Raw genomic sequence first — 16773 nt, 5'->3', positions numbered from 1 at the left:
ATTAACAAGCCCTCAGTAAGAGATCTGAAAAGGAATCTAAAAGGCACCAAACAATAAAGTACATTATCTCTCGATTTCATCACATCCATCCTCCTCTCTATCTCTCCCTCTATTTTCTGACAGTCTTCTAGACCACACTCCTCTTTCCAGAGAATACACTACCGGGTTCTAGACCACACTCCTATCTCCAGAGAATACACTACCGGGTTCTAGACCACACTCCTCTCTCCAGAGAATACACTACCGGGTTCTAGACCACACTCCTCTCTCCAGATAATACACTACCGGGTTCTAGACCACACTCCTCTCTCCAGAGAATACACTACCGGGTTCTAGACCACACTCTTCTCTCCAGAGAATACACTACCGGGTTCTAGACCACACTCCTCACTCCAGAGAATACATTACAGGGTTCTAGACCACACTCCTCTCTCCAGAGAATACACTACAGGGTTCTAGACCACACTCATCTCTCCAGAGAATAAACTACAGGGTTCTAGACCACACTCCTCACTCCAGAGAATACATTACAGGGTTCTAGACCACACTCCTTTCTCCAGAGAATACACTACCGGGTTCTAGACCACACTCCTCCTCTCTCCAGAGAATACACTACCGGGTTCTAGACCACACTCCTCCTCTCTCCAGAGGAGACACTACCGGGTTCTAGACCACACTCCTCTCTCCAGAGGAGACACTACCGGGTTCTAGACCACACTCCTCTCTCCAGAGCAGACACTACAGGGTTCTAGACCACACTCCTCTCTCCAGAGAATACACTACAGGGTTCTAGTCCACACTCATCTCTCCAGAGAATACACTACAGGGTTCTAGACCACACTCCTCTCTCCAGAGCAGACACTACAGGGATCTAGACCACACTCCTCTCTCCAGAGCAGATACTGCAGGGTTCTAGACCACACTACTCTCTCCAGAGCAGACACTACAGGGTTCTAGACCACACTCCTCTCTCCAGAGCAGACACTACAGGGTTCTAGACCACACTCCTCTCTCCAGAGCAGACACTGCAGGGTTCTAGACCACACTCCTCTCTCCAGAGCAGACACTACAGGGTTCTAGACAACACTCCTCTCTCCAGAGCAGACACTGCAGGGTTCTAGACCACACTCCTCTCTCCAGAGCAGACACTGCAGGGTTCTAGACCACACTCCTCTCTCCAGAGCAGACACTACAGGGTTCTAGACCACACTCCTCTCTCCAGAGCAGACACTGCAGGGTTCTAGACCACACTCCTCTCTCCAGAGCAGACACTACAGGGTTCTAGACAACACTCCTCTCTCCAGAGCAGACACTGCAGGGTTCTAGACCGCACTCCTCTCTCCAGAGCAGACACTGCAGGGTTCTAGACCACACTCCTCTCTCCAGAGCAGACACTGCAGGGTTCTAGACCACACTCCTCTCTCCAGAGCAGACACTACAGGGTTCTAGACAACACTCCTCTCTCCAGAGCAGACACTGCAGGGTTCTAGACCACACTCCTCTCTCCAGAGCAGACACTACAGGGTTCTAGACAACACTCCTCTCTCCAGAGCAGACACTACAGGGTTCTAGACTACACTCCTCTCTCCAGAGCAGACACTACAGGGTCCTAGACCACACTCCTCTCTCCAGAGCAGACACTGCAGGGTTCTAGACAACACTTCTCTCTCCAGAGCAGACACTACAGGGTTCTAGACAACACTCCTCTCTCCAGAGCACACACAACAGGGTTCTAGACAACACTCCTCTCTCCAGAGCAGACACTACAGGGTTCTAGACAACACTCCTCTTTCCAGAGCAGACACTGCGGGGTTCTAGACCACACTCCTCTCTCCAGAGCAGACACTACGGGGTTCTAGACAACACTCCTCTCTCCAGAGCAGACAATGCAGGGTTCTAGACCACACTCCTCTCTCCAGAGCAGACACTGCAGGGTTCTAGACCACACTCCTCTCTCCAGAGCAGACACTACAGGGTTCTAGACCACACTCCTCTCTCCAGAGCAGACAATGCAGGGTTCTAGACCACACTCCTCTCTCCAGAGCAGACACTGCAGGGTTCTAGACAACACTCCTCTCTCCAGAGCAGACACTGCAGGGTTCTAGACCACACTCCTCTCTCCAGAGCAGACACTGCAGGGTTCTGGACCACACTCCTCTCTCCAGAGCAGACACTGCAGGGTTCTAGACCACACTCCTCTCTCCAGAGCAGACACTGCAGGGTTCTAGACCACACTCCTCTCTCCAGAGCAGACACTGCAGGGTTCTAGACCACACTCCTCTCTCCAGAGCAGACACTGCAGGGTTCTAGACCACACTCCTCTCTCCAGAGCAGACACTGCAGGGTTCTAGACCACACTCCTCTCTCCAGAGCAGACACTGCAGGGTTCTAAACCACACTCCTCTCTCCAGAGCAGACACTGCAGGGTTCTAGACCACACTCCTGTCTCCAGAGCAGACACTGCAGGGTTCTAGACCACACTCCTCTCTCCAGAGCAGACACTGCAGGGTTCTAGACCACACTCCTCTCTCCAGAGCAGACACTGCAGGGTTCTAGACCACACTCCTCTCTCCAGAGCAGACACAGCAGGGTTCTAGACCACACTCCTCTCTCCAGAGCATACACTGCAGGGTTCTAGACAACACTCCTCTCTCCAGAGCAGACACTGCAGGGTTCTAGACCACACTCCTCTCTCCAGAGCAGACACTTCAGGGTTCTAGACCACACGCCTCTCTCCAGAGCAGACACTGCAGGGTTCTAGACCACACTCCTCTCTCCAGAGCAGACACTGCAGGGTTCTAGACCACACTCCTCTCTCCAGAGCAGACACTGCAGGCTTCTAGACCACACTCCTCTCTCCAGAGCAGACACTGCAGGGTTCTAGACCACACTCCTCTCTCCAGAGCAGACACTGCAGGGTTCTAGACCACACTCCTCTCTCCAGAGCAGACACTGCAGGTTCTAGACCACACTCCCCTCTCCAGAGCAGACACTGCAGGGTTCTAGACCACACTCCTCTCTCCAGAGCAGAGACTTCAGGGTTCTAGACCACACTCCGCTCTCCAGAGCAGACACTGCAGGGTTCTAGACCACACTCCTCTCTCCAGAGCAGACACTGCAGGGTTCTAGACCACACTCCTCTCTCCAGAGCAGACACTGCAGGGTTCTAGACCACACTCCTCTCTCCAGAGCAGACACTACAGGGTTCTAGACCACACTCCTCTCTCCAGAGAATACACTGCAGGGTTCTAGACAACACTCCTCTCTCCAGAGCAGACACTACAGGGTTCTAGACAACACTCCTCTCTCCAGAGCATACACTACAGGGTTCTAGACCACACTCCTCTCCCCAGAGCAGACACTGCAGGGTTCTAGACCACACTCCTCTCTCCAGAGCATACACTACAGGGTTCTAGACCACACTCCTCTCTCCAGAGCAGACACTGCAGGGTTCTAGACCACACTCCTCTCTCCAGAGCATACACTACAGGGTTCTAGACCACACTCCTCTCTCCAGAGCAGACACTGCAGGGTTCTAGACTACACTCCTCTCCCCAGAGCAGACACTGCAGGGTTCTAGACAACACTCCTCTCTCCAGAGCATACACTGCAGGGTTCTAGACCACACTCCTCTCTACAGAGCAGACACTGCAGGGTTCTAGACCACACTCCTCTCTCCAGAGCAGACACTGCAGGGCTCTAGACCACACTCCTCTCTCCAGAGCATACACTACAGGGTTCTAGACCACACTCCTCTCTCCAGAGCAGACACTGCAGGGTTCTAGACCACACTCCTCTCTCCAGAGCAGACACTGCAGGGTTCTAGACCACACTCCTCTCTCCAGAGCAGACACTGCAGGGTTCTAGACCACACTCCTCTCTCCAGAGCAGACACTGCAGGGTTCTAGACCACACTCCTCTCTCCAGAGCAGACACTGCAGGGTTCTAGACCACACTCCTCTCTCCAGAGCAGACACTGCAGGGTTCTAGACCACACTCCTCTCTCCAGAGCAGACACTTCAGGGTTCTAGACCACACTCCTCTCTCCAGAGCAGACACTGCAGGGTTCTAGACCACACTCCTCTCTCCAGAGCATACACTACAGGGTTCTAGACCACACTCCTCTCTCCAGAGCAGACACTGCAGGGTTCTAGACCACACTCCTCTCTCCAGAGCAGACACTACAGGGTTCTAGACCACACTCCTCTCTCCAGAGCAGACACTGCAGGGTTCTAGACCACACTCCTCTCTCCATAGCAGACACTACAGGGATCTAGACCACACTCCTCTCTCCAGAGCAGACACTACAGGGATCTAGACCACACTCCTCTCTCCAGAGCAGACACTGCAGGGTTCTAGACCACACTCCTCTCTCCAGAGCAGACACTGCGGGGTTCTAGACCACACTCCTCTCTCCAGAGCAGACACTACAGGGTTCTAGACCACACTCCTCTCTCCAGAGCAGACACTACAGGGTTCTAGACCACACTCCTCTCTCCAGAGCAGACACTGCGGGGTTCTAGACCACACTCCTCTCTCCAGAGCAGACACTACAGGGTTCTAGACCACACTCCTCTCTCCAGAGCAGACACTACAGGGCCAAAATTCCTGCTTTTACTGTAATTGCTCTATTATCTCTCTCTCAATTCCTCCCCTCCTCTCCATTCCTCCCCTCCTCTCCATTCCTCCCCTCCTCTCCTTCTATCCCTCCTCGTTTCAGACAGAGGGGAGTGGAAGTAGGAGGGGGCGATGTGGTGATGTTCATCAGTGATCTGTGTGGCCGGGGCAGATGCACGCATTACTTCCCGAACACGGTTGTACCGCGGTCGGCGACAGAGAGGCTAACCTTGGAGTCCCCTCCCCCGCTGCCACACTCTCCCTTGTCGTACCACCATTTATTTTTCAATTTGTCCAACAGGCCCTGCTCGTTGAGTTTTAACACAGCCAGGTTGACCGCATTTCTTCAGAGGGATAAAACATAGTTGGTCAGAGGAGGGATGGAGTATCAGCCAATGATGAGCCAATGGGATGAGGAAAAAGGAACGCCAGTGATTGGTTGGAAGGCATCAGATTAGAGGACACACACAACCCTACAGACAACCCCCTCTCTTTCTCTTTCATCTCTCTTCCAGCTTTTACATCCAACCTTATTATAAAGACATATTTGAATATCGGTTACATATTGATTACATTGGTTATGCCAGTTTGCTGTAGCTAAATCAACATATAGAGAGAGCCAAATAGCCCAAACCCCTTTCATTCAGTCCAGCTTTACCGCATAGATAAAGGCTATTGTCTGAATGACATGCAGCAGGGCAAGTAAAGGGGAGTGGTGGAGCCCTGGTTAAATGTTGTGTTAAAGCCTATCTCAGTCCCCTGATGACATAGAGCTAACACCCTGCTGCTGGTGTTCTGGTCCCTGATGACATAGAGCTAACACCCTGCTGCTGGTGTTCTGGTCCCTGATGACATAGAGCTAACACTCTGCTGCTGGTGTTCTGGTCCCTGATGACACAGAGCTAACACCCTGCTGCTGGTGTTCTGGTCCCTGATGACATAGAGCTAACACTCTGCTGCTGGTGTTCTGGTCCCTGATGACATAGAGCTAACACCCTGCTGCTGGTGTTCTGGTCCCTGATGACACAGAGCTAACACCCTGCTGCTGGTGTTCTGGTCCCTGATGACACAGAGCTAACACCCTGCTGCTGGTGTTCTGGTCCCTGATGACACAGAGCTAACACCCTGCTGCTGGTGTTCTGGTCCCTGATGACACAGAGCTAACACCCTGCTGCTGGTGTTCTGGTCCCTGATGACATAGAGCTAACACCCTGCTGCTGGTGTTCTGGTCCCTGATGACACAGAGCTAACCCCCTGCTGCTGGTGTTCTGGTCTCTGATGACACGGAGCTAACACCCTGCTGCTGGTGTTCTGGTCCCTGATGACACGGAGCTAACACCCTGCTGCTGGTGTTCTGGTCCCTGATGACACAGAGCTAACACCCTGCTGCTGGTTTTCCGGTCCCTGATGACACGGAGCTAACACCCTGCTGCTGGTGTTCTGGTCCCTGATGACACGGAGCAAGCACCCAGCTGCTGGTGTTCTGGTCCCTGATGACAGGGAGCTAACACGACACGGAGCTAACACCCTGCTGCTGGTGTTCTGGTCCCTGATGACACGGAGCAAGCACCCAGCTGCTGGTGTTCTGGTCCCTGATGACACAGAGCTAACAGCCTGCTGCTGGTGTTCTGGTCCCTGTTGACACGGAGCTAACACCCTGCTGCTGGTGTTCTGGTCCCTGATGACACGGAGCTAACACCCTGCTGCTGGTGTTCTGGTCCCTGATGACATAGAGCTAACACCCAGCTGCTGGTGTTCTGGTCCCTGATGACACGTTGCTAACACCTTGCCGCTGGTTTTCCGGTCCCTGATGACACGGAGCTAACACCCTGCTGCTGTTGTTCTGGTCCCTGATGACACGGAGCTAACACCTCTCCTCTCTTCTCTCCTCTCTCCTCGCTCTCTTCCCATCTCCTATCTTTTGTCTTCTCTCCTCTCTTCCCTCTTTTCTCTCTCCTCGCTCTCTTCCCTTTATTCTCTCTCCTATCTCCCCTCTTTTGTCTTCTCTCTCCTCTCTCTCTCCTCTCTCTCTTCTCGCTCATCTCTCTTCTGTCTCTCCTTTTCTCTCTCAGCTGCTGTCATCAGTTTTCTTCGCCTCATTGCTTCACTCTTCCGATTGTGTCTGTTTGCCAGGGAGTATGTGTACCAAGGAGCGTGTGTTTGCGTGCATGACTATATATATACAAAATATGTTTTATTGTCACATCACCAGATAGGTGCAGTGAAATGTGTTCATGTACATGGTCAGCTGTTTTAGTACAGCTCCCCTGGAGTATACTAGGGTTAAGTGCCTTGCTCAAGGGCACATCGACAGATTGTTCAACCTTTCAGTTACTGGCCCATCTGGCCCAATGCAAACAGACAGTCCGACAGACAGAGAGTTAGACAGTTAGAGAAAGAGAGAGAGTTCTCTTGGGTGGGCTACAAGCCATGGAACATATCACCATCATAAGAAGGGTATGGGAAAAGGAATGATGATACATAGACATCTCTCATACATATGTAGTTAATTCATATGATAATATCTTACTATTAATAATAATCTTTATCAAAATCATCATCATCATGTCAAATCATTGCTCTGAATGGCTTGCCGTGAGCAGGGACTCTTGCCTGACATGCTCTCTCCCGTAGGTTTTCCCATGATCAGGAGAAGCCATAGACAGCAGTCGATAGTCCCAGAATAGTAAGGGGGCCAGGTGGGGACCATCATCCACTGGCTGTCACTTTTCCCTCGGTAACAGAAAACCTTCATTTATCTGAGTGGAAAAGGAACCCTGGTAAAGGTGCAGGGGAGTGGGAGGACTTCTTTGAAGGTGCACAGGGGGAAGTTATAGGAACATTATATAAAGGTGTCAGTAGTCCTGCTGCTATAGACACACACACTACAAATGTATGGATTTTAGTGTTTCAGGGCATCATCAATTAATTGGATTGTGGGAATTTGTTTCTTTTGATCGATTTGATGGATTTTATCTGCATTTTGGGGTGTTATGAAATAATTTGATAGTTTTCTGCTTTTTGTTCGCCCCGTTGGCCAGGCCCTTCAACATCCTGTTTCCTGTGTGTCTATAAATTCCCCCGGGTGGCTCTGGGAGTCATGGCAATGCCAAGGTGCTCCGCCCCTCTCCACGGCATCACCATTAGTAACTTCAATCACAATCGGTCTCAGTCCAAAAACAGATAGTATCTACATAACACTCTGAGAATGAGGGAATGAGACAGTCAAGACACCAAACAAGTGACACATTACCTGATCAGTGGCCCTGTCAAGAGAAAGAGGGAGTGAAAGAAGAGAAATGGAGAGAGAGGGATGGGTGGAGAGACAGCAGTACAACAGAGCAATGGAGAGAGAGGGATGGGTGGAGAGACAGCAGTACAACAGAGAAATGGAGCTAACAAGCATTAAATACCTTAACACAACATAGACAGGGAGGGAGGGAGAAGGAGACGGAGAGGGAGACGGAGAGGGAGAGGGAGAAGGAGACTGAGAGGGAGACTGAGAGGGAAAAGGAGACGGAGACAGAGAGGGAGAAGGAGACAGAGAGGGAGACAGAGAGGGAGACGGAGAGGGAGAAGGAGCGGGAGAAGGAGACTGAGAGGGAGACGGAGACGGAGAGGGAGACGGAGAGAGGGAGAAGGAGACAGAGAGGGAGAAGGAGACGGAGAGAGGGAGAAGGAGACAGAGACGGAGAGGGAGACGGAGAGGGAGAAGGAGAGGGAGACGGAGAGGCAGAAGGAGACAGAGAGGGAGAATGAGACAGAGAGGACAATGAGACAGAGAGGGAGAATGAGACAGAGAGGGAGAATGAGACAGAGAGGGAGACGGAGAGGGAGAAGGAGACGGAGAGGGAGACGGAGAGGGAGAGGGAGAAGGAGACGGAGAGGGAGACGGAGAGGGAGAAGGAGACAGAGAGGGAGAAGGAGACGGAGAGGGAGAAGGAGATGGCGAAGGAGACGGAGAGAGGGAGAAGGAGACAGAGAGGGAGAAGGAGACGGAGAGAGTGAGAAGGAGACGGAGAGGGAGAAGGAGACGGCGAAGGAGACGGAGAGAGGGAGAAGGAGACAGAGAGGGAGAAGGAGACGGAGAGAGGGAGAAGGAGACGGAGAGAGGGAGAAGGAGACGGAGACGGAGAGGGAGAAGGAGAGGCAGAAGGAGACAGAGAGGGAGAAGGAGACAGAGAGGGAGAAGGAGACAGAGAGGGAGAAGGAGATGGAGAGGGAGAAGGAGATGGAGAGGGAGACGGAGAGGGATAAGGAGACGGAGAGGGAGACGGAGAGGGAGAAGGAGAGGCAGAAGGAGACAGAGAGGGAGAAGGAGACGGAGAGAGGGAGAAGGAGATGGAGAGAGGGAGAAGGAGACGGAGAGGGAGAAGGAGACGGAGAAGGAGACGGAGAGAGGGAGAAGGAGAGAGGGAGAAGGAGACAGAGAGGGAGAAGGAGACAGAGAGGGAGAAGGAGACAGAGAGGGAGAAGGAGACAGAGATGGAGAAGGAGACAGAGAGGGAGAAGGAGACAGAGACGGAGAAGGAGACAGAGGGGGAGAAGGAGCCAGAGAGGGCGAAGGAGACAGAGGGGGAGAAGGAGCCAGAGAGGGCGAAGGAGACGGAGAAGGAGAAGGAGACAGAGAGGGAGAGAGTCACACAGAGAGAGAGAAGGAGACAGAGAGGGAGACGGAGAGGGAGAAGGAGAAGGAGACAGAGAGGGAGAGAGTCAGACAGAGAGAGAGAAGGAGACGGAGAGGGAGAAGGAGACGGAGAAGGAGACGGAGAGGGAGACGGAGAGGGCGAAGGAGACAGAGAGGGAGAGAGTCAGACAGAGATAGAGAAGGAGAGGGAGAGGGAGAAGGAGACGGAGAGGGAGACTGAGAGGGAGAAGGAGATGGAGAGGGAAAAGGAGAAGGAGAGGGAGAGGGAGACGGAGAGGGAGAGGGAGAAGGAGAGGGAGACGGAGAGGGAGAGGGAGAGGGAGAGGGAGACGGAGAGGGAGAGGGAGAAGGAGACGGAGAGGGAGAGGGAGAAGGAGACGGAGAGGGAGACGGAGAGGGAGAAGGAGACGGAGAAGGAGAGGGAGATGGAGAAGGAGAGGGAGAAGGAGATGGAGAGGGAGAAGGAGACGGAGAGGGAGAAGGAGACTGAGAGGGAGAAGGAGACAGAGAGGGAGAAGGAGAGGGAGAAGCAGAAGGAGACGGAGAGGGAGAGGGAGAAGGAGACGGAGAGGGAGACGGAGAGGGAGAAGGAGACAGAGAGAGAGAGAAGGAGACGGAGAGGGAGAGGGAGAAGGAGACGGAGACGAAGAGGGAGAAGGAGACGGAGAAGGAGAAGGAGGGGGAGAGAGACGGAGAGGGAGAAGGAGACAGAGAGGGAGAGAGTCAGACAGAGAGAGAGAAGGAGACGGAGAGGGAGACGGAGAGGGAGAAGGAGAAGGAGACAGAGACAGAGAGGGAGAGAGTCAGACAGAGAGAGAGAAGGAGACGGAGAGGGAGACGGAGAGGGAGAAGGAGAAGGAGACAGAGACAGAGAGGGAGAGAGTCAGACAGAGAGAGAGAAGGAGACGGAGAGGGAGAAGGAAACGGAGAGGGAGACGGATAAGGAGACGGAGAGGGAAAAGGAGAGGGAGAGCGAGAAGGAGTCGGAGAGGGAAAAGGAGAAGGAGAGGGAGAAGGAGACAGAGAGGGAGAGAGTCAGACATAGAGGGAGAAGGAGACGGAGAGGGAGAAGGAGACAGAGAGAGAGAGGGAGAGAGTCAGACAGAGAGGGAGAAGGAGACGGAGAGGGAGAAGGAGACAGAGAGGGAGAAGGAGACAGAGAGGGAGACGGAGAGGGAGAAGGAGACGGAGAGGGAGAAGGAGACGGAGAAGGAGACGGAGAGGGAGACGGAGAGGGAGAATGAGACAGAGAGGGAGAAGGAGAGGGAGAAGGAGACAGAGAGGGAGAGAGTCAGACAGAGATAGAGAAGGAGAAGGAGAGGGAGAAGGAGACAGAGAGGGAGAAGGAGAGAAGGAGAAGGAGACAGAGCGGGAGAAGGAGAGAGGGAGAAGGAGACAGAGAGGGAGACAGAGAGCGATAAGGAGAGAGAGAAGGCGGCAGTGAAGGAGACGGAGAAGGAGACGGAGAGAGGGAGAAAGATAGAGGGAGAAGGAGACGGAGAGGGAGAAGGAGACAGAGAGGGAGAAGGAGACAGAGAGGGAGAAGGAGAGGGAGAGGGAGAAGGAGAGGGAGAGGGAGAAGGAGAGGGAGACAGAGACGGAGAGGGAGTATGAGACGGAGAGGGAGACGGAGAGGGAGAAGGAGACGGAGAGAGGGAGAAGGAGACGGAGAGAGGGAGAAGGAGACGGAGAGGGAGAAGGAGACGGAGAGGGAGAAGGAGACGGAGACAGAGAGGGAGAAGGAGAAAGAGGGAGAAGGCGACAGAGAGGGAGACGGAGAAGGAGACAGAGAGGGAGAGAGTCAGACAGAGAGAGAGAAGGAGACGGAGAGGGAGAAGGAGACGGAGAGGGAGACGGAGAAGGAGACGGAGAGGGAAAAGGAGAGGGAGGAGGAGTCGGAGAGGGAAAAGGAGAAGGAGAGGGAGAAGGAGACAGAGAGGGAGAGAGTCAGACATAGAGGGAGAAGGAGACGGAGAGGGAGAAGGAGACAGAGAGGGAGAGGGAGAGAGTCAGACAGAGAGGGAGAAGGAGACGGAGAGGGAGAAGGAGACAGAGAGGGAGAAGGAGACAGAGAGGGAGACGGAGAGGGAGAAGGAGACGGAGAGGGAGAGGGAGAAGGAGACGGAGAAGGAGAGGGAGAGGGAGAAGGAGACGGAGAAGGAGACGGAGAGGGAGACGGAGAGGGAGAATGAGACAGAGAGGGAGAAGGAGAGGGAGAAGGAGACAGAGAGGGAGAGAGTCAGACAGAGATAGAGAAGGAGAAGGAGAGGGAGAAGGAGACAGAGAGGGAGAAGGAGAGAAGGAGAAGGAGACAGAGAGGGAGAAGGAGACAGAGAGGGAGACAGAGAGCGAGAAGGAGAGAGAGAAGGAGGCAGTGAAGGAGACGGAGAAGGAGACAGAGATTGAGACAGAGAGGGAGAAGGAGGCAGTGAAGGAGACTGAGAGGGAGACGGAGAGGGAGAAGGAAAAGGAGAGGGAGAAGAGAACAGAGAGGGAGAGAGGCAGAGTGAGAAGGAGACAGAGAGAGAAGGAGATAGAGAGAGAGAAGGAGACAGAGAGAGAGAAGGAGACAGAGAGGGAGATGGAGAGAAATAAAGTAACAAAGAGAGAGACAGACAGGGAGATAAATGGAGGGAGAGAGAGAGACAGAGAGAGCGAGAGAGAGATAGACAAGACATAGACCAGACATAGACCAGACTAAGACACTACTAAGTGATCCAAAAAAAAGGCACACCAGGGTAGGTGGAATACCATAACAACAGTTGAGTTGGGGACTACCATCGTTATACTACTCCACCCACCTTAGCTGTGAACCTTTAGGTGTGGCAATGCCATATCCCTTGGAGTCCAGGTTGCCTCCAACCTTCATGGTGTCGCAGGGCTTGCGTTGTTCCGTGTACTCATTCATGGTGGACTCCAGGAGGAAAGCGTACTTCCCTTTGGACTTGCGGACGCGAGCTACGCCCTCCGCTGTGGTCTTAGCGAAGACAGAGGGCTCAGCAGACTTCATATAGGACCACATCTTCTCATATACAGCAATCTTTGACCTCTAAGAGAACAAAGGGCAGAGAGAAGGTGTTAGAGGTGAGCTTTAGGGTTCGTGATCCATCCATCCATTCATCCACCCACCCACCCATCCATTCATCTGTCCATCCATCCATCTATTCATTCATCAGCTGCAATGATCACTGGTCCTGAAATAATGATGATCATCTGCAGCTGCTGTCCACAGGGCATTCAGAACCAACTGCTAAAGGACAGTGTAATAGTGGACAGTGTAATATTGTAGAACCCTCTGCTAGTGGACAGTGTAATATTGTAGAACCAACTGCTAGTGGACAGTGTAATAGTGTAGAACCCTCTGCTAGCGGACAGTGTAATAGTGGACAGTGTAATAGTGGACAGTGTAATAGTGGACAGTGTAATATTGTAGAACCCTCTGCTAGTGGACAGTGTAATAGTGGACAGTGTAATAGTGGACAGTGTAATAGTGGACAGTGTAATATTGTAGAACCCTCTGCTAGTGGACAGTGTAATAGTGGACAGTGTAATAGTGGACAGTGTAATAGTGGACAGTGTAATATTGTAGAACCCTCTGCTAGTGGACAGTGTAATAGTGGACAGTGTAATAGTGGACAGTGTAATAGTGGACAGTGTAATATTGTAGAACCAACTGCTAGTGGACAGTGTAATAGTGGACAGTGTAATATTGTAGAACCCTCTGCTAGTGGACAGTGTAATAGTGGACAGTGTAATAGTGGACAGTGTAATATTGTAGAACCAACTGCTAGTGGACAGTGTAATATTGTAGAACCAAATGCTAGTGGACAGTGTAATAGTGGACAGTGTAATAGTGGACAGTGTAATATTGTAGAACCCTCTGCTAGTGGACAGTGTAATAGTGGACAGTGTAATAATGGACAGTGTAATATTGTAGAACCAACTGCTAGTGGACAGTGTAATAGTGTAGAACCACCTGCTAGTGGACAGTGTCATAGTGGACAGTGTAATAGTGTAGAACCACCTGCTAGTGGACAGTGTCATAGTGGACAGTGTAATAGTGTAGAACCACCTGCTAGTGGACAGTGTCATAGTGGACAGTGTAATAGTGGACAGTGTCATAGTGTAGAACCACCTGCTAGTGGACAGTGTCATAGTGGACAGTGTAATAGTGTAGAACCACCTGCTAGTGGACAGTGTCATAGTGGACAGTGTAATAGTGTAGAACCACCTGCTAGTGGACAGTGTCATAGTGGACAGTGTAATAGTGGACAGTGTCATAGTGTAGAACCACCTGCTAGTGGACAGTGTCATAGTGGACAGTGTAATAGTGTAGAACCACCTGCTAGTGGACAGTGTCATAGTGGACAGTGTAATAGTGTAGAACCACCTGCTAGTGGACAGTGTCATAGTGGACAGTGTAATAGTGTAGAACCACCTGCTAGTGGACAGTGTCATAGTGGACAGTGTAATAGTGTAGAACCACCTGCTAGTGGACAGTGTAATAGTGTAGAACCACCTGCTAGTGGACAGTGTCATAGTGGACAGTGTAATAGTGTAGAACCACCTGCTAGTGGACAGTGTCATAGTGGACAGTGTAATAGTGGACAGTGTAATAGTGGACAGTGTAATAGTGGACAGTGTAATAGTGGACAGTGTAATAGTGGACAGTGTAATAGTGTAGAACCACCTGCTACTGGACAGTGTCATAGTGGACAGTGTAATAGTGTAGAACCACCTGCTAGTGGACAGTGTCATAGTGGACAGTGTAATAGTGGACAGTGTAATAGTGGACAGTGTAATAGTGGACAGTGTAATAGTGGACAGTGTAATAGTGTAGAACCACCTGCTACTGGACAGTGTCATAGTGGACAGTGTAATAGTGTAGAACCACCTGCTAGTGGACAGTGTCATAGTGGACAGTGTAATAGTGGACAGTGTAATAGTGGACAGTGTAATAGTGGACAGTGTAATAGTGGACAGTGTAATAGTGGACAGTGTAATAGTGTAGAACCACCTGCTACTGGACAGTGTCATAGTGGACAGTGTAATAGTGTAGAACCACCTGCTAGTGGACAGTGTCATAGTGGACAGTGTAATAGTGGACAGTGTAATAGTGGACAGTGTAATAGTGGACAGTGTAATAGTGGACAGTGTAATAGTGTAGAACCACCTGCTACTGGACAGTGTCATAGTGGACAGTGTAATAGTGTAGAACCACCTGCTAGTGGACAGTGTCATAGTGGACAGTGTAATAGTGTAGAACCACCTGCTAGTGGACAGTGTCATAGTGGACAGTGTCATAGTGTAGAACCACCTGCTAGTGGACAGTGTCATAGTGGACAGTGTAATAGTGTAGAACCACCTGCTAGTGGACAGTGTCATAGTGGACAGTGTAATAGTGGACAGTGTAATAGTGGACAGTGTAATAGTGGACAGTGTCATAGTGGACAGTGTCATAGTGGACAGTGTAATAGTGTAGAACAGACCCTGTTGTACACACAACTTCATGCTTGATTTGAATTTTTTTTAAACCTTTATTTTTGATGTGTGTGTGTGTGTATGTTTGTGTGTTTGTGTGTCTGCTTGGTGTAGTGAAGAATGAAAATAACAAGCTGGGGAACAAATTGTCATTCTCCATAACCGTCGATTCTCGCTTGTTTTCATCCTGTCTTTTTCTCTGTCTGTTATGAAGTGTTATTCCCTCTGTCCTTTAGGGACACCATAAGCCTTAGCGTTAGCCAATGAGCCACAGCCTGGAGTAGAGAGGTCGGTGTGTGTGCCTCGCTGGGATTTGCTTGGGTATGACAGACATCTATCCCATGATAATGTCAGTGACTTCTGTCCGAACCCCCCCACTCTCTCTGGCCAACATTTTCAATGTCGTGGCTTTAAGAAATCAGTGGGGAAAAATCCATACGCGCGCCGCACACACACATACGCACACCAACACGCGCACACACCAACACACACGCACACCAACACACACACACACACACACACACACACACACACACACACACACACACACACACACACACACACACACACACACACACACACACACACACACACACACACACACACACACACACACACACACACACACACACACACACACACACACACACACAATTAATAGTGGTGAATCCCTCACACAGTAAATAGATTCTTCACCCTCCACAGATTTCCGCCTGCTCGTTATGTTGATGATGCTAATGCTGCTCACAGATGCACACTCTGTCTGCTACTGCCAGGCCCTAACTATTCACATACACACACACATGTGTGTGTTTGTGTATGTGCAAGCTTGTGTGTGTGTCCTCACCCTGAAAAACTCCTTGGTGGAGCCTGAGTCCAGTGTTCCGTAGGCGATCTCCGTCTGCTTGGCCAGATCCTCAGCACTCTCTATGGGCGACACCATCCTCTCCACTGTGAGGAAGGCAGCCAGGTTGGCCGTGTAGGACGAGATTATAATAAGAGTGAAGAACCACCACACGCCCCCCACTATACGCCCCGACAGAGACCTGAGAGGAGAAGGAGGGAAAGAAAGAGGGGGTGAGAGAAAATTGAGGGAAAATCATAGGTGCAAGGTTGAAAAATAAATGTGGTTACTCATAGATAATAAAGTACACACTCTTAGAAACAAAATGTTTTACATGGAACCGAAAAGACCTGGAACCAAAAGGGTTAGACCTGGAACCAAAAGGGTTACACCTGGAACCAAAAGGGTTAGACCTGGAACCAAAGGGGTTAGACCTGGAGCCAAAAGGGTTAGACCTGGAACCAAAAGGGTTAGTCCTGGGACCAAACCCGGAACCAAAAGGGTTAGACCTGGAGCCAAAAGGGTTAGACCTGGAACCAAAAGGGTTAGACCTGGAGCCAAAAGGGTTAGACCTGGAGCCAAAAGGGTTATACCTGGAGCCAAAAGGGTTAGACCTGGAACCAAAAGGTTTAGACCTGGAACCAAAAGGATTAGACCTGGAGCCAAAAGGGTTAGACCTGGAACCAAAAGGGTTAGACCTGGAGCCAAAAGGGTTAGACCTGGAGCCAAAAGGGTTATACCTGGAGCCAAAAGGGTTAGACCTGGAACCAAAAGGGTTAGACCTGGAACCAAAAGGGTTAGACCTGGAACCAAAAGGGTTAGTCCTGGGACCAAACCCGGAACCAAAAGGGTTAGACCTGGAGCCAAAAGGGTTAGACCTGGAACCAAAAGGGTTAGACCTGGAGCCAAAAGGGTTAGACCTGGAGCCAAAAGGGTTAGACCTGGAACCAAAAGGGTTAGACCTGGAACCAAAAATAGTTATTCAAAGGTTTCTCCTATGGGGACAGCCAAAGACCCCTTTTAGGGTCTAGATAGCATTGTTTTCTCTAAGAGTGCAGTAAACAGAGACACAGTATATTGAGGCTCTCTATTTTGAGGCTTTGCTTCATTTGGCACCACAGTGAAAGCAACAACACAGTCAAAGCAATTAACATTCAAACCAATTCAACCACCACCACCAGAA

General features: G+C 51.1%; 1 pseudogene; it reads right to left on the bottom strand.

The window, feature by feature from the left end:
- Positions 1–16773, bottom strand: part of LOC123992553 — a 157720-nt pseudogene that overhangs the window by 10886 nt on the left and 130061 nt on the right.

Source organism: Oncorhynchus gorbuscha, linkage group LG13, assembly GCF_021184085.1.
Source record: "Oncorhynchus gorbuscha isolate QuinsamMale2020 ecotype Even-year linkage group LG13, OgorEven_v1.0, whole genome shotgun sequence".
Taxonomy (NCBI): Eukaryota; Metazoa; Chordata; class Actinopteri; order Salmoniformes; family Salmonidae; genus Oncorhynchus; species Oncorhynchus gorbuscha.
Note: the sequence above shows the minus strand (reverse complement) of the source record. Positions and strands in the feature narration are given on the sequence as shown.